We start from the raw sequence: 23640 nt of genomic DNA, 5'->3' as shown, positions 1-23640 counted from the left end.
TCTCCTCAGTAAGGTAGATATAATAGTAATCATTCTCATTTTAGAGATGAAAAACATGCTCCAAGAAGTTGTTGCTTTCCCAAAGTTGCGTGGCTAGTAAATAGTACAGCTGGGATTAAATCTAGGTCAACTCTTTTGAAAACCAGAATGTTTCATTTTCTTTTCTTTCCTTTTTCTTTTTCTTCCTACCTTTCTTTCTTTCTTTCTTTCTTTTTTCAGTATCAGGGATTGAACCCAGGGCACTTAACCACTGAGCCACATCTCCAGCGCATTTTGTTTTTTTGAGACAGTGTCTTAGGGCATTGCTAAATCGCTGAGACTGGTTTTGAACTTGATACTTCTGGATTTTTAAATATAATTTTAATTAAATTAAATCACACAGTGAACTAATGTTTTTAAAAATTGCTGGAAAAAACTCCTATAAATTGAATATAGCTCAAAATAAGGGAAAAAAGACAGAACTGACACTTCTACTTAGTATAAGCTCATCAGTCACATTGTGAAGTTAAACTTTGTGATTATGTAATAAAATATGACAAGTTGACAAAAAATATCCAAAACTATTAAGAAGTTTTTCAGAAACAATAATTTATATTGACCATTCACAAGGTATAGAAATCTAAGTATATATATCTAAAAAGAACTACAACAAAGAAGTATATTTTACCCTGAAATAAACTAATTTCAACTTCATTCTATTCCTTCAAATTTTGTATGCTTTTCATAATGCATATCACGTACTAGTATAATAGTAAATATGTATGTATAACTTGTGAATATATGTATGTAAATATAGTACATGATCAAATTAAGTGCACTGACTTAGACAAAGTCTTTCACCAGTAGAGAGTTTTAACCTATGAACACAGTGGTGATTAGTACTGAATAATCATGCAGTCAGAATTACTAATACGATTAATATTGGGTTTAGTCTCAAAGCCTGAGGAAGTACAGATGATTCTGATGCAGACAGATACCATTTAAATGTAACTCGCACCATTTCACCTCAAGTAAACAACATGATCTGGTCCCTCTGGAGACAGTTTGTCTGTGATTATAATGCTAGATATAAAAGTCAGTCGTATTGACTTAAGGAATCCTAGAAAGCTCTCGCTCTAAACCTTCTCTTTAAGTATGACTTGAGGAAAACCAGAAAGACTTCCCTTAACTCATCCACCAGCAAAAGCCCCTAACCCATTCCCACCTAAAGTCCCACTATGAGTACTGATTTCTGTGAAGGAGACTGCCCTCACTCTATCCCTGAGGGCTGACCTTTCCAGTTCTTTGCTCCCAAGCATCTAGGATAAACTTCAACATTATGAATGTAGACATTTATTTATAATCTGCCTACCTGCTGAATAACATGCTCCAGTGAGGATAAAGGGCTACTTAATTCATAGGCTTTGAAACTAGTGCAGACTGTATGAGCTCTGATATGTTACTAAGTGCCTCTCAGTCTGCAATCTCATCTATGAAGTGGGAAAATACTTCTTAGAACTGTTGAGAGCACTAAATGAGACAATATATAGTTTTAAAATATTTAGCTCATTTTAGATATTTAATGAAAGTTATTGCTACTTTTTTTTGTCCCTCCCACACAATACAATTAATGCCTTTTTGAATTTATCTTAACTGAATGAATGAGGAATAAATTTATTGTATCTATGGTCTGAGATCTCTTATAAAATTGGAATTTTCATTGAATAATAACTAATGGTTTGAGAATGTTTTCTGTGTCAGGAATTGTGGTATATGCCTTCTACTCATTTTTGTTTAATTCTCACAACGACCATTTGAAGTAAGTACTGCTGAAATCCCAATTTCACACATAAGAAAACTGAGGCCTAGTAACTATCTACAGTTAAATGATGAAGCCAAGATTGGAATCCAGGACTTGAGGATTGTTGGAATCCAGGACTTGAGGATTGTTGTACAGTAGAATGCTTAAAACTTAAATATCTAATTTTCAGCCCTGCTTAGAGCTGGTTCTGTGGTTTTTATTGCCAAACCCAGAACAAGCTGTATATATTTGGATTCAGAGCAAACACTGCCTAGGGCTTTTGCAAATAACTCATAGGGACCATCCTGTTCCCTCCCTCACGAGGCTGTGCCCTCTGAAAAGCAATGTACATAGCAGTGCCAGGAATCAGATCCTTTGAAGTATTCAGCCCCTGAAATCAACCTGCCTGGGCTTTGGCCCATCTGCCAGCTCTGAGTCAGCTGGTAGGCAAAAGAGCCAGAGGCTCAGATGTAATCAGTTCCTAAACAGGTTCATCCACACTACCTCCGCCTCCTTCAGCTATTGTATCCTTCCAACCTGATTTCACCACAGGAAACCTGTTTGTGAGGGGAGGTACCATCTCTCAAAAGTGGCACAGTGACTCCCTATCAAAGGCTCCCTCACTTATTACCAGCGACAGACAGGGATACTTACTTTATAAATTACAGTGATGGTAAATGATAATGACAGAAGATTTGGCAATTTAGTGGAATGGAGTACAGACTTTGGAGTCAGAACAGCCAGGGTTCAGAGTCTCAGTTTTGCAATATTTTGTGAAAATCTTCTAAATTCTTTAAGTTTCGGCTTTCTTATTAACAAATTGAGGATGACAAGATTAACAGAATTTTACAGAGTTGTCAGATTAAATGAGAAACATGAATGAAATGCTTGCAATGCCCTTGGAATAGTGCCTTTGCTTACAGTAAGCATTCAAATGTTAGTCATAACTGTGTGGCCTGGGGCGAGTGAACTTCAAAGATTCTATCACTCTTCAACCAGAGAGTTTATGTGAAAATCAAAAAACCCCGGCACATATTGAATGCTCATAACATTAATCCATTTGATCAACAAAACTCCCTGTTACCTACATTTATTTATTTATTTGTTATTAGTGCATTATGGTCATACATAATAGTTGGACTCATTTGACATATTCATAAATGCATATAACATAATTTGCTCCATTTCAATCCCCAATACTTCCCCTTTCTCTCTCCTCCTCCCTCCCCCTAACTCTCTTCCTCTGCTCTATTAGTTCTACTTTAATAATAATAAAGTATACAACTTGAATTTCTTCCATAACAAGCCTAGGTGTAGCCTAGGTGTACAAGCCTTACTGTCATGTACAAAAGGGAAAATGCTTTTGGAGATCAGGTAAGCAATCAAATAGCAGCTCTGGTTAGACTCTACTAGGCTTTGAAGATTCTGCAGCAAGACAAAGGCCAGAGAGGCAGGTAGAAAACAGTGCTACACAGCACTGTTTTTGTTTAACAAGTTTGACCCTTGAACTCCATGGAATAGTTCTCATATCATGTTTGGAAATATTTAAAATACTTGTTTTACATGTCCTTCTCCTCCACTGTGAAACAAGATTTTTGTCATCTTTCTTTACTCAGATAAGATTTTACAGATAAGGACACTGTCCTAAGAGAGTTCCAAGTGAATTTCTGAATAGGGAGTATAGGAAAAGGAAATAGGAATCATTCCATTTAGAAAGCTAGTAATATGTTACCCATGTGAGATAAACTTTGGGACAGATATTGATTTCTTTATCTGAAATACTGCATAATTTGCATTTCAAAAAAAAATAAAAAAGATAAAGTATGTAATACTGACATTTGGGTTATAGCACACATTCATGAATCTAAATCTATTGAGGATACAATTTCTACTCATAAAAAGAAAGCTGAACTTGCCCATTAGTTAACAGTCAGGATACATGGTGCAATTTTCTCATTTGTAAGGGACCAATAAAACATGGCAACTCTGTACTACACTATGCAGCACCATTAAGGAATGAACTAGGTTTCTAGACTGCATAGAAGTCCACATATTTCCAAGGCTATGTCCTTAACCTGGAGTACACGAATGGATCCCAGAGCAGCTTCAAGCATTCTAAAATAACGGGTCTTATACAAATATAGATGTTCAGTGGTTAGGGCCAGGAGAGGATCTTGGCTGTTTCTTCCTGTGTGAGGTGGGGGAGGTAACATCCCAGACTACTCCATAGTTTTTATAAAATTCTTAGAGGTCCATGGACCCAAAACACTAACACTACTATAGGATATAAGAATAATCCTTATTCAACAAATATCCATCAAACGCTATGTAGAGGCATCATATTGTCTCTGCCCTCACGATGGAGAATGACATGAAAAATAAGTATTCTGAATAATTTTAATGATTTGTGGCCTAAAATTTTTCTTTAAACAGTTTTTACTTTTTGTTATCAAGACAAGCAGGCTCGCCTTGTGAAGTCTCTCTGCCTTTTCATCTCAATGACCTAAGAAGATTCCTTCTATAAAGCACCTAGCACATGGAGGGTCCTCAAATGTTAGCTCCTTTAGATTCACTTATCAGTTTAATGACACATATATATTCCATCTTTCCCTTATCTAGGTCTTCTTGTATTATTAGTTGAAATGAGATCTGTTGGAATGTTACCCAAGTGGAAGTAGAAGGTATGGTGCAACTTTCCCCATATTTTTATGCTCATAAAGTGTGGCAGTGCTATAGAAGTCTTTCAATAATATAGTTAAATGCCAAAGGTTCTGGCACATATGGCACTGAGTGAATAGTGGCTCATAAAAATAAACAACAAAACATCAAAGTAGAAGAATAACAGTTTCAGACCCAAAGGAATTGAGACCAGAAGGAACATTGGCAAGTCTAACAAGTTATATGGAACCTTAGAGTACATACAGTCATTCTATTAATGAGAAGACTGAGAGTTACATTCATTCAAAACCAATTCAGATCAGAATTAAGTCTGCTAAGCAGCTTCTGATATCAAACTGCATTCAACTTGAATAAATCATATTGCATGCTAGAATTTGGTTTATTATATCTATAGATGTGTGTCTCTTCAGTTAAAATTAGAGGACAAAAATATTAGAGAAGAAACTACACACGTAGTTAAGGGTTTTGTGTCTAGTTGGAGAACACTGAAATGGACCTTAGAATATATTTAGTTCATCTGCTCCATACCTTTTATTCTTTTTCTCATTAATTCTTTCAAAAACAAGTAATTTTAAAAAAAAATATAAAGTTTTTAAAGTGTGTGTGTGTGGAGAAAAGAATATACTTAGTTCAAACTTAATATCTTAGAGATAATGAAATTGGGGCCCAGAAATTTATTCTCAAGAATAAGCTATTGGCAGAATCAGTACTAGAATTCCAGGACTATTCCTTCAGATTAAAAAATGAATTTTTATATGAAGGTTATGGCTCTTCAGGACTCATCTCTTTCTTTAGTGTCCCCTGTATCTTTCTTGATTGCCCCCTTCTATTACTCAAAACACACCACCCTTATCTATCCTTCCATGCACACTGCTCCACAGTTAGGCCCTAATCACCTCCACTAATCCTTGATTCCCATCCTATATCTAACCTAATGCATACTCCCTTCACCTTTTCTTGGTCTTAAATCTTTTCAATATTTTAAATTATAAAATTGTTAATGACTAATAATAGTGTAATGATTTACCTTTTCTTCATATATGTTTCCATAGAAGCTTATTAGAAAAGATACTGTCTAAACCCCCAAAGATATTCTTTTTGACATAGAACATTCAAACATTACTTTTGGAAAAATAAGTCATTTTAGCCTGGAATATTATAAATGGGGTGGCACAAGAGAATTCTCTGGGGGCAATGGATCTGCTCTGCGTCTTGATTATGGTGGTGGTTATCTGACCCTGTATTTGTTAAAACTTGGAATTATACACCTGAAAAGAGAGAACTTACTGTATGTACACTTAGAGATTAACTAAAAATTTAAAAAGAGGGAAAAAATGCAATTTCATGGCCTATTGATGCTCCTTAGTCTTCCTGACAGCAGAAACTAGACTTTTCAATGCAATACTAGGCAGGTTTATTGAGGAACTGTGTTTGGAAATTACTTTCTAGTTCTCTTAAAGCAGAAAATCCCCTATCCTACTCAAGATTAGGGTTGGCATTGATTAGGGCAAATGAAAATGGGACCTTTATGCAGTTCGTAAAAATAAAAATAAATAAATAGGACAATTAGAGAAGGTAGGTGAGAATTAAGACAAACTGGAATTTTGACATCTAGAAAGGGTAAAGTCAAAAAAGTTCCAAACAAAAGCAAAAAACTGGATTGGATGAGTGATTAGTTTCCAAGTTTAAAGATTTTACTTCAGAACTCCAAGAGAAAATCATTCTGCTTGAGAATTTACTTGGGATCAAATTCCCCCTTCCAATGCATTGTTGGTTGGTCATTTCATTTCTACACAGCTCATACTCAATGTTTTGATACATCACTCATGCCAACATACCCATTTGACTCATTTAATTGTTACTGAATGATTACTAAATCTAAAATGAGTAGTTCTGTCCTTTGGGGTTGTGATTGTGGCTCAGTGGTAGAGTACTTGCCTAGCATGCATGAGGCACTAGGTTCAATCCTGAGTACCACATAAAAATAAAGTTATTGTGTCCATTTACAACTAAAAAAAATTTTAAAAAAATAGTTGTCATTTTATTGCCATTATAACCTTTACATTACACTGCAATATTTTTGACTTGCATATCTATTTTTCTACCTTTCCCCATAAGACTGTCAAAGTGTACGGACACATTTGTGTTTATCTTCATATCCCCAGAATCTACCTAGTATATTATCTGACACCTAGTGGATACCCAAAGAATATTTGCTGAAGAAACAAAAACCCTGTTTTTTTTTTTTTTTTTTTTTTTTGTGGTGCTGGGGATCGAACTCAGGGCCTTGGGCTTGCGAGGAAAGCACTCTACCAGCTGAGCTATCTCCCCAACCCCAAAAGCCCTGTTTTAAGCACAGAAGAAAATGTGAAAATAAGTAATATTATAGCTCCTGCTCTCAAAGGAGCCTGTGACTTAGTGGTCATGTACTGTCATTATAGTAACTAGAGTACAAGCATAGGTAAGTTAATTGGAGAACAGAGGAAGGGAAAGATTGAGCATAGTCTGATGTGGAACCCAGTTGTCTTAATGTCCTACTAGGGTCATGTGAACTGCATGAAGATTGGAAGTTAAAAAAGAATATTTGGAGTTGAAATTGTTCTTTAAAGTCTGTGCTATATTGTCACTGTATATGCTTTTAAACACCATATGGCCTAGATGACTGTTCTGGAAAGAAAATAGCTATAGATCAACAATCTCTTTTCCAAAATCCTTAGGACCAGTGTAATCCAGAATTCATGAGTCCTTGGAGTTTTGAATGGCAATGAGGTCCAAACTCTGTATCATGAAATGTACCCAGAAGGATCTGTGCAACATACTGTGATCAGTGTTTCTGCTGGGGAGTGAATGAATGCTCACACGGGGTGAGTAAAGCCTGCATATTCCTTCCTATCATTTCAGATCAGGCCAGGTTTTACATTCCAGGTACCTAATTTCCTCATCTGTAAAGTCAAGTTGTATTTTTCTTCAGGCTATGTGTTGACCAACACAAGAGCTTCTGAGTCAGAACCGAAACAATCTAAATCATGCACTAATTTAGAGATAATGGTCTCGTGCTCCTGAGGCAGATCAGATGGGCTAGAAATCACTCTTCACTTCCATTAGCATTTTCTCAGTCCAAACAATGATGCTTTCGTATAAACTGTTTTACTTCCTTCTAAACAAGCTATGTGAAAACATATTTATTCAGGGGAGGGCTTACAAAACCTGAATAGTGTAAATTACCAACATAATTACATACCCCAGAAATCTTGCTTTTTTTTTTTTTTTTTTTTTTTTTTTGTACTGAGGATTGAACCCAGGGGCATTCTACCACTGAGCTATATCCCCAGTCCTTTTTATATTTTATTTTGAGAAAGGGTCTCATTAGGTTGCCGAGGCTGGCCTCCAACTTGCCATCCTCTCAGGCTCCTCAGTTCCAGGGATTACAGGTGTGTGCCACCACACCCAGTTTTGAACTGTTTATCTTAGAGCATAGACTAGAAAGAGCTGTTATTTACACTATGAATGCATAATATTGCAGCATGCATTTCATATAAAGTTTTTAAAATCTTATGCATTTTAAATTTAAAAAGCTTTAAAAGATATTTTAAATAGTTACAGAACATTTGTCATCGGGTCTTAGTTTTGCAATGGTTGTTGCATCTCTTTGGGGAACATGGAAAAAAAAAAAAAAAGACCACATTTGCAGTCATGGCTAAGTGATAACTTTATTTTGTGTAAATAAAATACTTAGGTCAAAAATGCTGTTTTTTTGGCTGGGTATGGTGGTGCATGCCTGTGATCCCAGTGGCTAATGAGACTGAGGCAGGAGGATCACAATTTCGAGGCCAGCCTTAGCAATTTAGCAAGATCCTGTCTCAAAGTAAATAATAAAAATGAACGGGATGTGGTTCAGGGATTAAGCACCCTTTAGTTCAATCTCCAGGATAGGGTGGGGGTGGGGGTGATGCTGTTTTTGCCAGATGTGGTGGTGCACACCTGTAATCCTAGTGGCTCAGGAGATTGTGTAATCCCAGTGGCTCAGGAGATTGAGGCAGGAAGATCACAAGTTCCAAGTCAGTTTCAGCAATTTAATGAGGCTCCAAGAAACTCAGTGAGGACCCATTTAAAAAAAAAGGGGGGGGGGTAGGGGCCTCAGTGGTTAAGTGCCTCTGGTTCAATTCCTGGTACAAAAACTGTCTTATATTTCCTTTAAAGGAAAGATACTAGTAGTAGTTCCTGTGTAATGCTGAACAAACCTAGGTTCTATGCTAAATGCCTTTTGCTTGTTAACAAAGGAACAGTGGACAGATTTGTGCTTTAATTTTAAAATGGAGGAAATTCCTACCCTAAAGTAACTAAAAATCGTAGATAAACAATACTATGGTAATTATTGGCTGCTGAGAAATAATTTGTCCTTATTGAATGCCTACTAAATTATAAGAGGCATTTTAAATTTTCATAGTTGGAGATAGATTAATGCTAAACTGTTTGAGCAGAGCTCAGAGAGATACCCTAGAAATTGGGAAGGATAAATTACTTGGGTGCTATGGCACTCTCCTAGGCTTTTGGAGACATCAGACACAAGAAAACACAAATATCTTTTTCCAAGAACTTACACATTAGTGGATCTTTTGAGGATGGTATATCCTTACTCTTTAATTCTGTCTGCAATGGATTACAAACAACCCCTCTATTTCATTAATTGAGCAAAAGGGTATATAACACCTACTATAGCATTCTATTTTTCATGTGGTCCCTTGATGAATTTCATGTTCTCTAAAATCACTGTTATTCACTCATTCTGTTATTAAGCTCTTACTATGTACCAAGTGCAGTGGACACAGATAAGCCTGGATTCTAAACCCACACTTTCAGACACAGCAAAGCAGCTGTATTTCCCTTTCCAAGAAACAAAGATATAATTTAGCATCTTCTAAAAACATCTTAGTCTTCACCATGAGACAGTAAGAACTTCCTTAAATTCACTTTATGATTTTAATTTTGAATTATATGGGTTAAGGCACCACAAGTTTTCAGTGCTAAGATCTTACTTGGGCCTTGGAGATAACTGTGAAAAAAAGGTCACTGCAATTTTTTTTTTTTTTTTTTTTTTTTTTTTTTTTTGGGTACCAGGGATTGAACCCAGGGGTGCTTGAGCACTGAGCCACATCCCCAGGTCTTTTTGTTAATTTAAAACTTTGAGACTGGATCTCATTTAGTTGCTTAAGACCTGGCTAAATTGCCAAGGCGGCTTTGAACTTGAAATCCTTCTATCAGAGACTCCCAAGCCACTGGGATTATAGGTGTGTGCCACCATGCCCAACCTTTTTGAACTTACAGGGGGGAAAGTTATAATTCTATTTACAATTTCTAGTAAAATTTGAATGTAGGCAATTTATAGTAGTGTAATTTTGTCACAATTGCACTGATTATTTTCATATCGTGATTGTTAGAACTTGAACTGTGCTCACCACTATCAAAATTATAGTTGAGCCACTGCTAGATTTTAATTAAGGAGTTAATAAAGCATATATTTATTTTTGGTAACTATTTCGATGTTACTGGTTCCATTTGTAATCTAATACAGTTATTTTCTGCATTTAAAAACTATTTTTTTGTGTGGTGCTAGGGATTAAACTCAGCCTCACACTTGCAAGCATTCTACCTCTGAGCTATATCCTCAGCCCAAGAACTTTGTTTTAAAAATATCCAAATTTCACTAGATTGGCAGAGGTCTAAGACACCAAAAAGGTTAAGACTAATGTTTTCTTTAAATATTTTTTTAGATGTTGATGGACCTTTATTATTTATATGTGGTGCTGAGAATCAAACTCTGCCTCACACATGCTAGGCAAGTGCCCTGCCATGAGCCATAACTCCAGTTTCAAGCCTAATGTTTTAGAGGGCCACAATCATCTTTGTACTTCCAGGGTCTTATACTTGGTACTTAGCTACAGAATCAAACAAATTTAGAACTGGTTGAAACTGTGCTCCCAAAATATTGATACTTTGGAAGTCTATAATAGAATACTGCAGGGTTGCTGCTTATCCAAAAAAATTTTAATGCTTTAGATGAAGTATGCAATCAACCATAGAATTTATAATTTCCCTAAAAGAACGTCATTTTATACCTTTCTGTACACTCATAATGTTGGAATATTCTTCATGGAATGTTTGTGTATTTGGAAACATTTAAAATTTTTGCACTTATATCTTGGCATTGCAGCAAGGATAAGAGGTACTGGAGCACAGTAAAAATACGAGTGAATTAGGAACACACAAAAGAATGGTGCCTATATTGAGATGTCTAACTTTGGCAAGCTTTTTATCTTGGAGTGTTCAAGTAAAATTAGGAAATGAGTTAGAAGAATCACCTGGTAAGATTATTAAAAATGCAGATTCCCATACCTCCCTCTCAGATATCTAAGCAGCATATGTAAGTTGGAAGAACAAAATCTACATTTTAAGCATGTATCCCAGGAGATTCTAATGCTATAAGCCTGTAGATCATGATATAAACCATGACAGAAAACTATATATTTGGTATTCTACTAACTACCATATTTTAAAGTTAAAGACGTTGATTCAAAAAGTTAATTTGCATAAGATGACACCATAATTGCTAACTATTTGAGTAGGGAGAACCCAGGCTTGACTCTAAAGCAGTTCTTCTCATTTAGCTGTGTCTGTGAACTTCTAACATTCTTCAAGTAGGCCACAGAGCTGGAATTCACTTTAGGCATCTGCAGATCAAATCCTGAAAATGGTTATATTACTCAGGCAATACTTACCTTATCTCAGTCTTTAAATTGTATAATCCTTCAGTTAAATCACATTTATATACATATATACACTTCATAAAACATAAAAGCGTAATCTCTGAAGCAAGGCATTTTGGCTGACAGTTAAAACTGAGGGGACACTGCTTTATAGCACCGAAGGCAGAGAAAATTAGTGTCATGATGAAAAAAGAATTTATAAAAAATATATTTCCAGTGAAGTCTTATGAAAAGTTATTGTCTCAAATAGAAGGGTCTCACATGTGACAAAGGTTCATTTATTCAACAGCAATCTAGTGAAGTTTTATTCCCACTTACAGATGATTAAGGAATAAAGAACTTGCTGAAAGTCAACAGTGACAGAAATATTTCAATTCAGGCCAACTGGCTCTGCTATGTTCTAAGGTACTGTACCATACAGCCTTTGAGAATTAAGCATTTCTCATTTCCTTAGTTCTCAGAAAGCTCAGTGAAGTAGGCATATATTCTGTTTATAGGATTTCAAGTCTCAGAATGAATATGCTCGTCATATAATAATGAGATTCAAATACTTCCTATTGCTAAAGCCCACATTCAATGACTAAACCAACTTCCCATGACCACATGGGGGATGATCTTAGGGTTTATCCATTATAATGTGTAATAGTAGAAAAAATACAGTATGATATATAGGCAGTAGTTCTATTTCGACCTGAACTGGTACATATTTAATAACATGTCTCTGCCAGTATTATCAGAGGAACTATTTTCCAGTTATCTATAAAGACATTCCCAGGCCTTATAAACTGTTAAACATTTTAAGTAAACTGTACCATAGCTCTTGAGATATACTCTAAAAATTAAGGGTTACCTCAGGCTACAGTGGACCATACGAAACTTTTAGGCTTCTACTTAGATTCAGAAAAATCTTTATGAAGTTTCTTATCTCAAATTACTGAGGAGGTATTAAGTTAATAATTAACATTAACAACCAATTACCGGGGTTGGGGAGATAGCTCAGTCGGTAGAGTGCTTGCCTTGCAAGCTCAAGGCCCTAGGTTCGAACCACAAAAAAAAAAAAAAAAAAAAAAAAAACCACCAAAACTAATTACCATAAAATCAACGTAGGAATAGTGGCACTAAATAGTTCTCTAAACCTGGGTATGTTTAGGCACATGGCAACAAGCAGTTACATTTATTATTTTCATGGTCGACTGCTGGATTCAGTCTTACATTTGCAGGAGTACTAGCCTGGACAGTTAGGTTTTAGCTTAAATTTTTGAGATCCTGTAATTCACTCTGGATGTATGAGACCTTGCAGTGTTCGTTATAGTTCAAAATGCTTTATTTTACAGCAGAGAGCAATTCTATTGGCAAACATTTTTTCGTTTCAAATCTCCAGGGTATTCCTTCTAGTGTGCATCTCATGAGAAATCACTTTGAACACACTGGGTTACACTGCCAGGATCTGATAATAAGCAATTCTTTAAAACATTTAAAAAATTATATTGAACTTGTCTAAGCTGCTCCTTTCTTTTGCTGACTTGTTTATTCTATCAGTTAAATCTCTAAAGAAAGAAATGGGGTGAGACTGCCTTCAAGTAATAGGAAAGTTAATTCTTAATTATGTTAGAATTGATTCCCTACTTTTTGTGGAGAGCTGTTACCTTGTCAGTTGCTTTTATCCTTATGAACTTTTATTAGAACACTATGCATTTCTCTTCACCTATATTAGATATCTACTCCTCTAGGTAATAGGGTTAGTAAGTGTAGCTGAGCCAGGCATGACAGCACTTGCCTGTAATCCCAGTGGCTCAGAAGCTGAGGAAGGAGGATCAGGAGTTCGGTAATTTAGTGAGGCCCTGTCTAAATAAAATAGAGAAAGGGCTGAGGATATGGCTTAGTGGTTAACCACCTCTGGGTTTCAAGTCTAACCTCCTATTTCAACTGAACACCAACTATTTTCTCCAATAGTGGTTGTGAAGACCCCACAAGAAAAACAACTTTAGAAAAGACACCCAAACATGAACACTGAATAGAGAAGTCCATGGACTGAAAGGCAAGAAAGACACATGTACAACATTAAAGATGTGCAGAGTAAACAGAACTGAAATGGAGATTCTCTTGTATGTAGACTGTCAAATGTAAACAAGTAAAAGTTGCACAATTGTTAGTATTGCATCAAATAGTATGTGACCAGTGACCATACCTTACATATATGGAACATCCTGTTTACAGTATTGCAGTTAAAATGCAAGTATGTCAAATTACCTGCAACAATATCCTTAAGGCAAAAACAAAATCTTTGGGTAACTTTTACTTCAGCATGTTAAAAAAACATTTGCTATTTCTTGTTTGTGGTAATGGCTGTGAAACTCTGAACAAACTAACACCACTGTACTGCACATATTAAATAGCTGGACAGCAGCAATTTCACCTCAAGAAAGCTGTTTATAAAAAATTTTAAGCTACAACTTAGAGGATTCAAAGCAAGTTCAGAGAGCAACTTCAAAGAATTGCTAACAATCTGATTTATGACCACGTACCTAACTGCTTGCAGTTGAGCATCTTTGCATTTTGAATTTCCTAAAATGGTTGTTCATAAACATACTTAAATTGCTAATTTCAACTGTATATATTCTTGCAAAGAAATGTTTTCTGGTGTTCCCTTAATTATCCAAATCTGTTACTGAGAACTGAAATCATAGGATAAAGACGGCTCAGTTTCTAGTTAATCAGTAACTATGGATATGTAGATCTCAAGTCTTGGCATTGGAACATTTATCTTCAGTGGTACATTAAACTCAGCAGCTGAATGTTATCAATCCATCATATACATAATGGATGGGTTACCAAGAGTAGAAAACATACTTTTTCTTAATATTATTGACTCAAAAGTAAAAAAAAAAAAAAAAATTGTTGGGTATGGTGGTCTATTCCTCTAAGTTTCAACATAGATTGAGGTAAGAGAACTGCAGGTTCAAGGTCAGCCTGGGCAATTTAGTGAGGCCCTGCCTCAAAATAAAAAATTTAAGAAAGGGATAGGGATGAAGCTCAGTAGTAAAGCACCTCAGGTTCAATCCCCCATACCAAGGGAGCAAATTCTTTCTTACTATTCAGAATTAAAGATCTTCCCTAGAGAAACTCCAATTGCTAAACTCAAATGGCAGGTTTATCTGTATCTACCTATGGAAACACAGACTGAAAACATTTATCTATGGGGCGTTCTGAAAAGACATTTTTCTAATGTTTTTCTTTTCTCTATGTTTGCTTATTGTCTTGATTATTGGATTGTTTTAATATAATTGTTAGGCCTATAACACCTTTGGGTTATTGGCACTTCATTTCTGGATTGATAAGAAAATTGCTTTTATTTTAGAAAAGAAACAGATGGGTAGGCATCATAACAGACGGCAGGTGTTCCGAACTTCATAGGTCAGATACAAAAAGGATTATTTCAGAACTGTGTAGGGTATGAAATAATTCTAATTAAAAAAAAATAAACTTAGGCATCCTTACTATTGTTTTAGGGAATTAACTACTAATTCTCAGTAAAGATAGGGCCTGATTTTCATAATCAACTGTGGGGATTGTTCAAACTGTCCAGGTACACTGGTAAAATCATTATGTAATTTTCTTATAGTTCAGCCATTCCAGGCATAATCATAATTGTGTAGTTACACAACTCAGCAATGGGCACACCACATTTCTTATGCTATGGGCTGAAAGATTGTGCCCTATATTATCATTATATAATAGGAAGAAATGAAGCTATATTTTAATGTGAACTTGTCATACAAATTTCCCTTATGCTAAAAGAATACCTTTGAAGATAATCCTTATCTTTGGTGTCCAAAGTATTTTTTAATAACTTAAAATCCACAATAAACTTTACAATGTTCTGAATTTCTGTAGATTATTTCACTGAATGTTTAATGTTTTTTTCAGTTGTTGATGGACCTTTATTTATTTATATGTGGTACTGAGAATGGAACCCAGTGCCTTACACATGCTAGGTAAGCATTCTTACCACTTAGCTACAATGCCAGTCCTATTTCACTGAACTTTACCAACACTCCTAGAAGTTTACTATTATCATCAAGGCTTAGAATGTTATACATTTTTGTGATAAAAGCAAACCATTCAAAATGGACTTCAAACTAAAACAGTAGGGATTCAGGCTAATGGTGTTAATTATTCTCAAAAACACTAATAAATGTCTACATATAACATCTCCAAATGGACCTCCCTCCTCTAAAGATGACCTCAAGTTTGTGTTTGAAGTTTGAGATTGATTTAATGATTTCTTAGGTCTTATCTTATTCTTCAGCAAATACAGATGAAAAAATGTAATAGGACTTTGAATGTGAAGATGGTAAACAAATTCAATGAACCAAAAAATTTGTAGAAGTCAAGCACAGTGGCACATGCCTATAGTTTCAGTGATTCTAGGAGGCAGAAGTGGGAGGATGGCTCGGCTGGAACCCAGAAGTTCCAGGTCAGCCTGGAACATAACAAGACCCAATCACAACAAAACAAACCCAAAATATAAACATTTCTTGTATATTACTATTTTAAAAATTGTCTGAGATGCCAACATTAAAATCAAATATAGGGCTGTGGTTGTGGCTCAGTGATCGAGCACTTGCCTAGCATGTGCGAGGCACTGGGTTCTATTCTCAGCACCACATATAAATAAATAAAATAAAGGTCTATCAACTTCTAAAAATAATATTTAAAAAAACAGAAATCAAATATATACTGAAATGAATTATACAAGGCATTAAAACTCCAGAGCATCATAGGGAAAAAAACAAATCTGGAGCTAAGCACGAAAGCACTAAAGACACTTAACAGGTGAGGACACTTTACTGGATTTCAGCTAAAATTTAGCTCTGCCTCTTACCACTAGTGTGCAGTGTGATCACTAGTAATTTTTAAATTTACTGTGTCCATTTCCTCTTCTGTGGTACATGTATGAGATGATCTAATTCATGTAAGATTTCTCAGTTCTAAAAAAGATCCTATATGACTTTAGATACTCTACTATGTTTACTCAAACATCAAGAATGTTAAGATATCAATAATATAAAAAATTCAAGATTTAGGGCAGAGTTGATATTGCCAGAAAATTCCAAAAACCAAAGTATCATGTTGCCTCTTTCTAGGTAATTCTATTTCTTCTAAATTTCTGAATAACTATGTTAATTTCATCATAGCAATGAGTTCTTACTGGCATTGTGTTGTTACTGGGTTCTCTTATCATTAGTCTTTCTTAAGTGTTAGGCTAAACCCATGCTCTCAGAAATATCTAGTTAAGTGAGGATATGGTGGTACTTTTAAGGTTAACATTGATTTCTTCTCCCCACTTTCAAATGCCTTTGCTCCCCACATGCCATGTTCAAGTTGATCACCAGGTGAATTCTTCATCTACACATTTTTAGAATTCACATGGGTAAAATCAGCAGTGAACTGAAGTTTTTGCCAAACCTTTTGTTATTCCTTGCATTACACATAACAAAAACACAAATACAGGATGTAGAAGACTACTCCACCCAAGCTCTGTAGACACACCTATAAAGTTTTAAAAACACTTAATACTTTGTTCCAATTCTGGAGAATTCAACATGGATGGGTGGGCAGTAGTTATACATTTTTAGACTTTATAAGCAATCCTGACATATTTCTTGAAAAACAAAACAAAACTTTGCTCTAAAAGCAACTGGCTTTGTACTCTTAAAGGTGATACCTACGATACTCCATCTTTTGACAGATTTAAAGAATGTAGTTTATCTCTTTAAGATATTCCTAATTCCACTTTTAAAATGTTTTCCTAATTCATAGTGTTTTCTCTGGGTCACAGGTTATTCTTTCAGAAGTTAGTATCACCAACACCACAAATACTAATCTGTTAATCATATTTCTAAAGAGGTGTGAAGGATTTTTTTTTTTTCTCCTCAAAGAAAGAATTAAATCATGGAGTCTTTTAAGGATACTGAATAGGTCTGTTTCACATATGGTTAGATATCCAGATGTACGCTTAGAAAAACTTTAAACTGAAAACATATCACTGCATTATACAGATCTCATTTTTCACACATAAGATTTTTGAGCAGTCCTTTCCTTTTTCTTCCTATAAACTAGCCTTCCACAGTAAATCGAACTAAGGTTGTTGCTTATATAACTGTCTTATAAAATGAACAAGATTTATTAGCTTAAAACACTTCTGTAGTTAAATCAGAGTCAGGAAAAAAAAAAATAAACATTTGCTTCTTTCCCATTACTTACCACTGGTATTTGCAAAAATGTTTCTGAATAACATACTATTTGTATGAGCCTTGTTCGTTGTCCTATTCATGGATAAGGGACACCAACAATTTACCTTTGTGTAAGAATGACACAAAGTGACTCATCTTGCAGCTTGTTCCCAGAAACATGACATATGTTGGGTCTGTCAAATTGTTTTTATAATTATCATCTGCATACATCTGAAAGACTGTTTCTGCATGTTTTGGTCATTTTAAATCATTCTGACTAGCCTTTTTTTTTTTTCCAAGTAGGAGAAACTATCTGCTCTAGTTTTATTAAGTCCTAATAGAGATATAGTGTATACCTTCACTCACCCCCAGACCACAGTTAATTCTGTTTTCAAAATAAAGTGTAGAAGGGAGAGAGAGGAAAAAAGCACAAAACACACATATCAGCATTTTCTTTAACCCCTGAGGCACCCTCAATAGGAAACGAAATTTCCCATCTTTCCATTGTGTAGTCAGATTCTGAAAAAGAACAAACATACAATACTGTTTTAGTAAATTGGGGAAAAAATACAGTTCATTTAAGATACTGGGCAAAATGACTTAAAAGTTCTTCAAGCACTCATACACATGGAGTACCACAAACTAAACACTAGATGAATTTTAAAAATAAACGGGTGATCCATGTTGATCAACTTAGTAAACACTTCGTTTACCCAAGAACCAGTGTTACTAGGGATCAGTTCGCCGGTCTTCAGTAAGCTTATCATCAATAATATGCCCTTTCAACCTCCCTGCTCTCGCTGGTCAGTGAGTTGGTCGACTGGGTGTTTCTCCTTTAGGATGCTCCCTATTTTTTCTCATCTGCAAGGCCAAAGTGATGTCCCTTTCTAGCCCGTACCTTCCAGCAACGATTTCTTTGAAGTCAACGATTTCTGTATGAAAAATAAGTTTAGGCCCATACCTGGTAGAGGGGGCATGATGGTTGCAAAATAAATAGCAAGAAGATACACATAAGGTCGAAGTTTCGCACGGCTCCTTGGGTGAAAGTCGGCTTCTCCATCTAAAGGCGCGCGGGTCGTCGCTCGCACCTCAACAGAGGCACCTACAGCGACGCTCCAGCTAGCCAGTCTAAGGGAGCCTCCATGCCCAGAAATAAAACGCCTCCCTCAATCCCTTAGAAAATGGGGCGAGAGGCGTGGGGCGCCGTGCAACACAGCAGGACCGTGAGGCGGAGGCTTACTCGGCCTCGATCCAGATGCCACCCAGTCGGACCCGCCGGACATCAGTCCCCAGTGCGGTCTCCACCCGGTTCCCAACCGGGTTGGGGCCCAAGGCTCCCCGAAAGGCTCACCCTGCACCTCACCGTCCCCACCGCACCAACACTCGATTCCCGCTGTCCCCAGATTCTCCGCGCGGATCAGCGGAGTCGTCCCGGCACTCCTAACATGGCTGCCGAATTCCCTCCGCTCCCTCGCTCGGGCGCGTCCGACCTTGGCGCATTTTGGGCATTGTAGTTCCGGCGGTAGCCTCGGTGTCTCGCCGGGACGCAAGAAGACTACCATTCCCAGAATGCATCTCTCCGGAGCATGGCTATTGGGGCCCCTTGGACAGAGAGATGATGTCATTGTAAAAACCCCACTGCATTCATTGTGCTACGGTCTATCCACCCCCCTGCTGCTGCTGGGCTTGCGATTGCCGCTCGCTCCAGCTGAGCTAAGAGTAGCAGCAGCTCCAGGGCAGGGACCGACTCTAGCCCTTGGACTTAGGACATCGCAGTACCTTCCCTTGCGTGCGTGACTCTTTCGCACATCATTTCTGTTTATGCCTGGGGTGGGGAGAAAAATCCCAAACCAGGTGAGTTGAAGTGATTTATTCAAATGGTTCTCCCAAGTTATTCCTCCCGCTTAGTTCTCAAGGCTTTTCTTTTGGGAAGATGGGGGCGGGGGGGATTGGCGGTTCTCACAGGCGCTGCTAAGGGAAAAGCTCTGTGCAAATTTGGGTCACTGCAAAGAACTCCGGCACATGCACCCACCAGAGGACCGGTGCCTGCCAATTCCCTAGTCGCAACTCCTCTCAACCTTTTGAGGCTGGTAGAGGGGGCTGGGCTGGGAAGGATGTTGGGAAGTGCTCTTGGAAAATCAGAGGAGGGCAGAGGTAGGGGACTGCAGTCCTGTCACAGCCCGAGTGCTGAGGTTTGAGTGGGAAGGGGTGATGCGTGGGGAGAAATGGAGACAGTGATTTAATGTGGTCGCACTACTTTAGAACATTTCTGTGTCGCTTGGACGAGCACACACTATTCATTTTTAAGAGGTGCATGCTTCTTCTGAGCAGCTTAAGTTTCGTAGGGCTTTATTTTATGTGTGTATGCCTATGCCGTTTGTCTCGCCTTTTCTGCTGATTTGAGGTGACAGTGTCCTTTAATGGTGCACTCCGTGCCAGTCAGAAACATTTCACGTGTCTGGGGAAGGTTCTGTTAGGCTGCTGGAAGCAGCATTTTAAAGTGTTTTCCGTTCTCCCGACTGCAGGATTCAGGATTGTTTGGAAGTGGAGCCGACAGATTTGTGCTTGTGTGAGTGTTTTAAATTACATTGCAATAGGCTCCTCGCCACTGACAATGGTACCATAACGAGCTGCTGTTTCCCGAGGCACAGTCACCACTCACAAGTAACGGTTTGCAGTCGGGATCCATTAGGGAAACCTGGGTTTATTTTAGCACGTTAGGGAAAGGAAAAGTTAGTGTTATCAACCTTCATTTGCCATTGCTGTTAGTAATCCTGGCCAGGGAAACCAGGGAGCATACTGGTGTGCTCAGTTTGGTGGTAGTGATTGTTTTTAAACAAACTGACACTAACAGGGAAAAAAGCATTCTGCCTTGTATGATGTTGACTTTCTTTTAGGAGGTAAAGAGATGATCAGTGCAGTAAATATGTTACTTTGAGATAAACAGCTGGCAGACTCTAGAACAGAAGGGGCCAGTCTTAGCTGAGAGATTTACAACCCTGGAAATGAATGGACCTGGGGTCAACCACACCCCCTTTTGGAATGTCAAAAGAAGGAGAAATGCCAGAGTATTTGCTTAACTCTAAAATGCTAAACCTTTCACAGCTGAGTCTGGGATTGCGAACGTCATTACTAGCTGCCTTCAGCTGCAGTGAACCAATTTTGTTCATTTTTAATTCAGACCCTTAGATCCCCAAAGTTGCAGATGGGTGATACTTCCTTAAATGTTGCTTGTTACTGAATGCAAAGACAATCCTTTGTATAGGCTTTGTAGTAGAATGATTTATTGGGATGCAATGAGCAGCTTTTGGAATAGGGAAAAGATCCAACAGTCTGCCTCTCCCTACATCTCTGTTGCTTACTCTGCTCTTGCAGACAACCTACCCTTTTCTTCTACACCTTCCTTTCTTACCCTACCCCACCCACATCTCTTGAAATTGTTTTTCCCTATTTGCAGTTCATATTTTCCCTACTTTAGGATCTCCCCTTTATTCCCAATATGTCACATCTCTTTCTCTAAGTCTCTTTCCAACCTCAGAATACCCTCCCCTCTCCTCCTTCCCCTCAGGAACCCCAGGGCGGATGTAGACTGTGTGGATAGTTATTGAGTCCTTTTATGAAGAGGCTTTGGCTTTTCTTTTTTCTTGCACTCTGTGCTTGGCAGGATGAGCAGCAACGAACCTGACCCTTGGCCTGGTTTGTGGTTTCTGTAATAGACATGATCTGGCCCCAGCAGCTTGTGGACAATGAAATATTGCAGTTGAGCTCCTGCCACTTTTTCTTTTGTTGGCACCTGTTAAGAACTGCCAAATGTGCTGGTGTGGTGGGACACACATATAATCCCAACAACTTGGGATGCTGAGGCAGGAGGATTACAAATTTGAGACCATCCTGGGCAATTTAGCCAGACCCCATTTCAAAAATAAATAAATAAATAAAATTAAAGGGACTGGGGGTGTGGCTTAGCAGTACTGTGCCCCTGGGTTCAGTCCCCAGTACCAAGAAACAAAAAACAAAAACTGCCAGTGGGTTAGCAACATTTTTATATAGTCTTCAAATAGTTTCTGCCTTATTGAATACATTTTTAAATTTTCTTATCCCTGCTTCAGTGAGTGGTGGGAACGGGAAGACTGTTTTTCCCCTTGCTTGCTGTTCCTTGTTAATTGTTAAGGAGCAATCAGGGGATCAAACTGCCCATTTGGTTTTTGAAGGTACTTGGAGGGGCAAAAGATTTCTTCCTGTTTTTTCTTCTCATCTTGGAGAAAAGAAGTTTGTTATTTTACAGCCCTTTTGTAGGGAGAAAGGTTGTAGTTGTGTTTCTTCTCCAAGGTGCATGGGGATTCGAACCCTGGCCCGTGCACAAGCTGGGCAAGCACTCTATGGGGTGAGCTATTCGCCCACTTGTGTTTCTTAATAGTAGTGTTTCTTCAAGGCTTGGCAAGTCTAAATGTTGTACCTTCGAGGGCAACTATTGTGATAGGCAGATTCAAGCTGTCATTTGGGACCTCTCTTGCCCATAAGTAACTACACATTTCTTTTAGGTTTATATATTGCCCCTTGGTTTATTTGTCCTGATGTGATAGTCCTCTATGATCTGGTCCCAACCTATTCTGAGCATAGCAGCCATTGTGTATAAACAAAATGTGAAATGAAATGTGAAAAGAAATGCTTCCCTTGTCCTTATAGAGCTTATATTCTAACAAGAGAGACAATCCTTGAACAATTGTAGGTGTGATAAATGTTACTTCCAAAGGGGAATGTGTGATAGAAGGAGGAAAGTCCACAATGTGGTGCTTCCTCTTGTCTGGGGCAACCAGGGAAGGTTTCCTGTTGGATTGACACTTTCAAACACTTGAAAAGTGAGTGGAAGTAATTCAGGATGACTATGGCAGGTGCTTAGAATGGAATGAAGAGAGTTTCTTGCAGAGGGAACTGCATGGTCAAGGTACAAAGGAAAGAGCAAGGGAACAGAGACCAAAATGAGAAATTGAGACTGGAGAGGTGGGCAGAGGCTGTAGAGTGGCAGTTTTCTGAGCTACAGGTAAATTTTTGTCTTTTTCTTAAGGGCAATGGGAACCTAGGGAGGGCTTTAATTAGCTAGATGAATGACATGGAATAGTTAAAAAAAAAAAAAAAAAGTTATCCTGACCATTAAGAAGAGATTAGGGGAAAGGATTGGTTGGAGTGAGTATGTAGAAACACCTATCTTTTAAATGTATTTATTCTACTAAGTTATACTGATCCCCAGGTATATGTGCTCCATGCTAGGAATATGGCATTGAATAAGATAGTGTTTGCTTTGGAGGACTTTACTGAAGTGAGGAAGACAAACATAAACAAATAATCACACATGGAGAGGTATTTAGGCAATGCTAGGAGAGTGCAGCCCTACAGCAGGTGTCCTTTCTTGTGGATGGCGATGTCCACAAATTGGCAGGTGGCTTTTGACCTTAGACATGAAGGCAAGAAACAGCTCTCCAGAGTGTGGTTCCAGCACCTAAGAGAGTGTCTCCTACAAATTAGGAACTGTGAATGTTTGTCGACCAAGTCTCTAAGGACCTATTCAAAAGCAGGAAATATCAACACATGAGAAGAGGGCAATTAGTAATAATGCAAATGTCAAATGGAAAGTGCTTTTAACAAATCCATCCTAGGGACTTGCAACCTTTGAGATGTTTTGTGGATTACTTTTAGGGGAAATTCAGAAATATTTCAGTTCTGGTTTCTTTGTGGGCTTAACTTCCTTGATTCAAGTTAATTTCTCGAAAATCATTCTAATTGCATAGTTTCCTAAGTCAGATTTTATTTATTTTTTATTTTATTTTTTTGTGGTGCTGGGGATTGAACCCACTAAGTCAGATTTTTGATAAGTAAAATCACACACAATACAATAAAATTGGGTGGGCTGTTAAGTTATTTTTCTTGTAGTAAAGAAATTCTATCATTACCCTATGTAAATGTATGATTATGCAAATGGTATGCTGTTACTCCATGTACAAACAGAAACAACATGTATCCCATTTGTTTACAATAAAAATAAATTAAAAAAAAGAAATTCTTAAAAATGCCTCGTCTCAATTTCATCTCATAAAAATGTATTTAGCATTGTGAAAAATTCCCTATCTTGTCTTCGTTTTTCTTGTTTTCTTGCAAAGTAGGAAAAAACAAGACAAACAAACAA

The 23640-nt window shown here is 37.4% G+C and overlaps 1 protein-coding gene and 1 long non-coding RNA gene across 3 annotated transcripts in view; one reads left to right on the top strand and one right to left on the bottom strand.

Moving 5' to 3' along the window:
• Window positions 1-16480: 16480 nt before the first annotated feature.
• Window positions 16481-18947, bottom strand: LOC306640135. The gene is made up of 2 exons (XR_013757756.1): window positions 18173-18947; window positions 16481-17978 (listed from the first exon to the last, which is right to left on the bottom strand). It is a non-coding gene; the product is annotated as an uncharacterized lncRNA (long non-coding RNA).
• Window positions 18948-19094: 147 nt separating this feature from the next.
• RAB30 (RAB30, member RAS oncogene family) overlaps window positions 19095-23640 on the top strand; it is an 81115-nt gene continuing 76569 nt past the window's right edge. The window contains exon 1 of one of the 2 annotated variants that reach the window (XM_079105628.1): window positions 19095-19313. The gene's annotated coding sequence lies outside the window, so the exon portion shown is untranslated. The remainder of the gene's footprint in view (window positions 19314-23640) is intronic. The other variant, XM_079105627.1, reaches the window with a different exon arrangement.

This window comes from Sciurus vulgaris (genome assembly GCF_902686455.1).
Source record: "Sciurus vulgaris genome assembly, chromosome: 11".
Taxonomy (NCBI): domain Eukaryota; kingdom Metazoa; phylum Chordata; class Mammalia; order Rodentia; family Sciuridae; genus Sciurus; species Sciurus vulgaris.
Note: the sequence above shows the minus strand (reverse complement) of the source record. Positions and strands in the feature narration are given on the sequence as shown.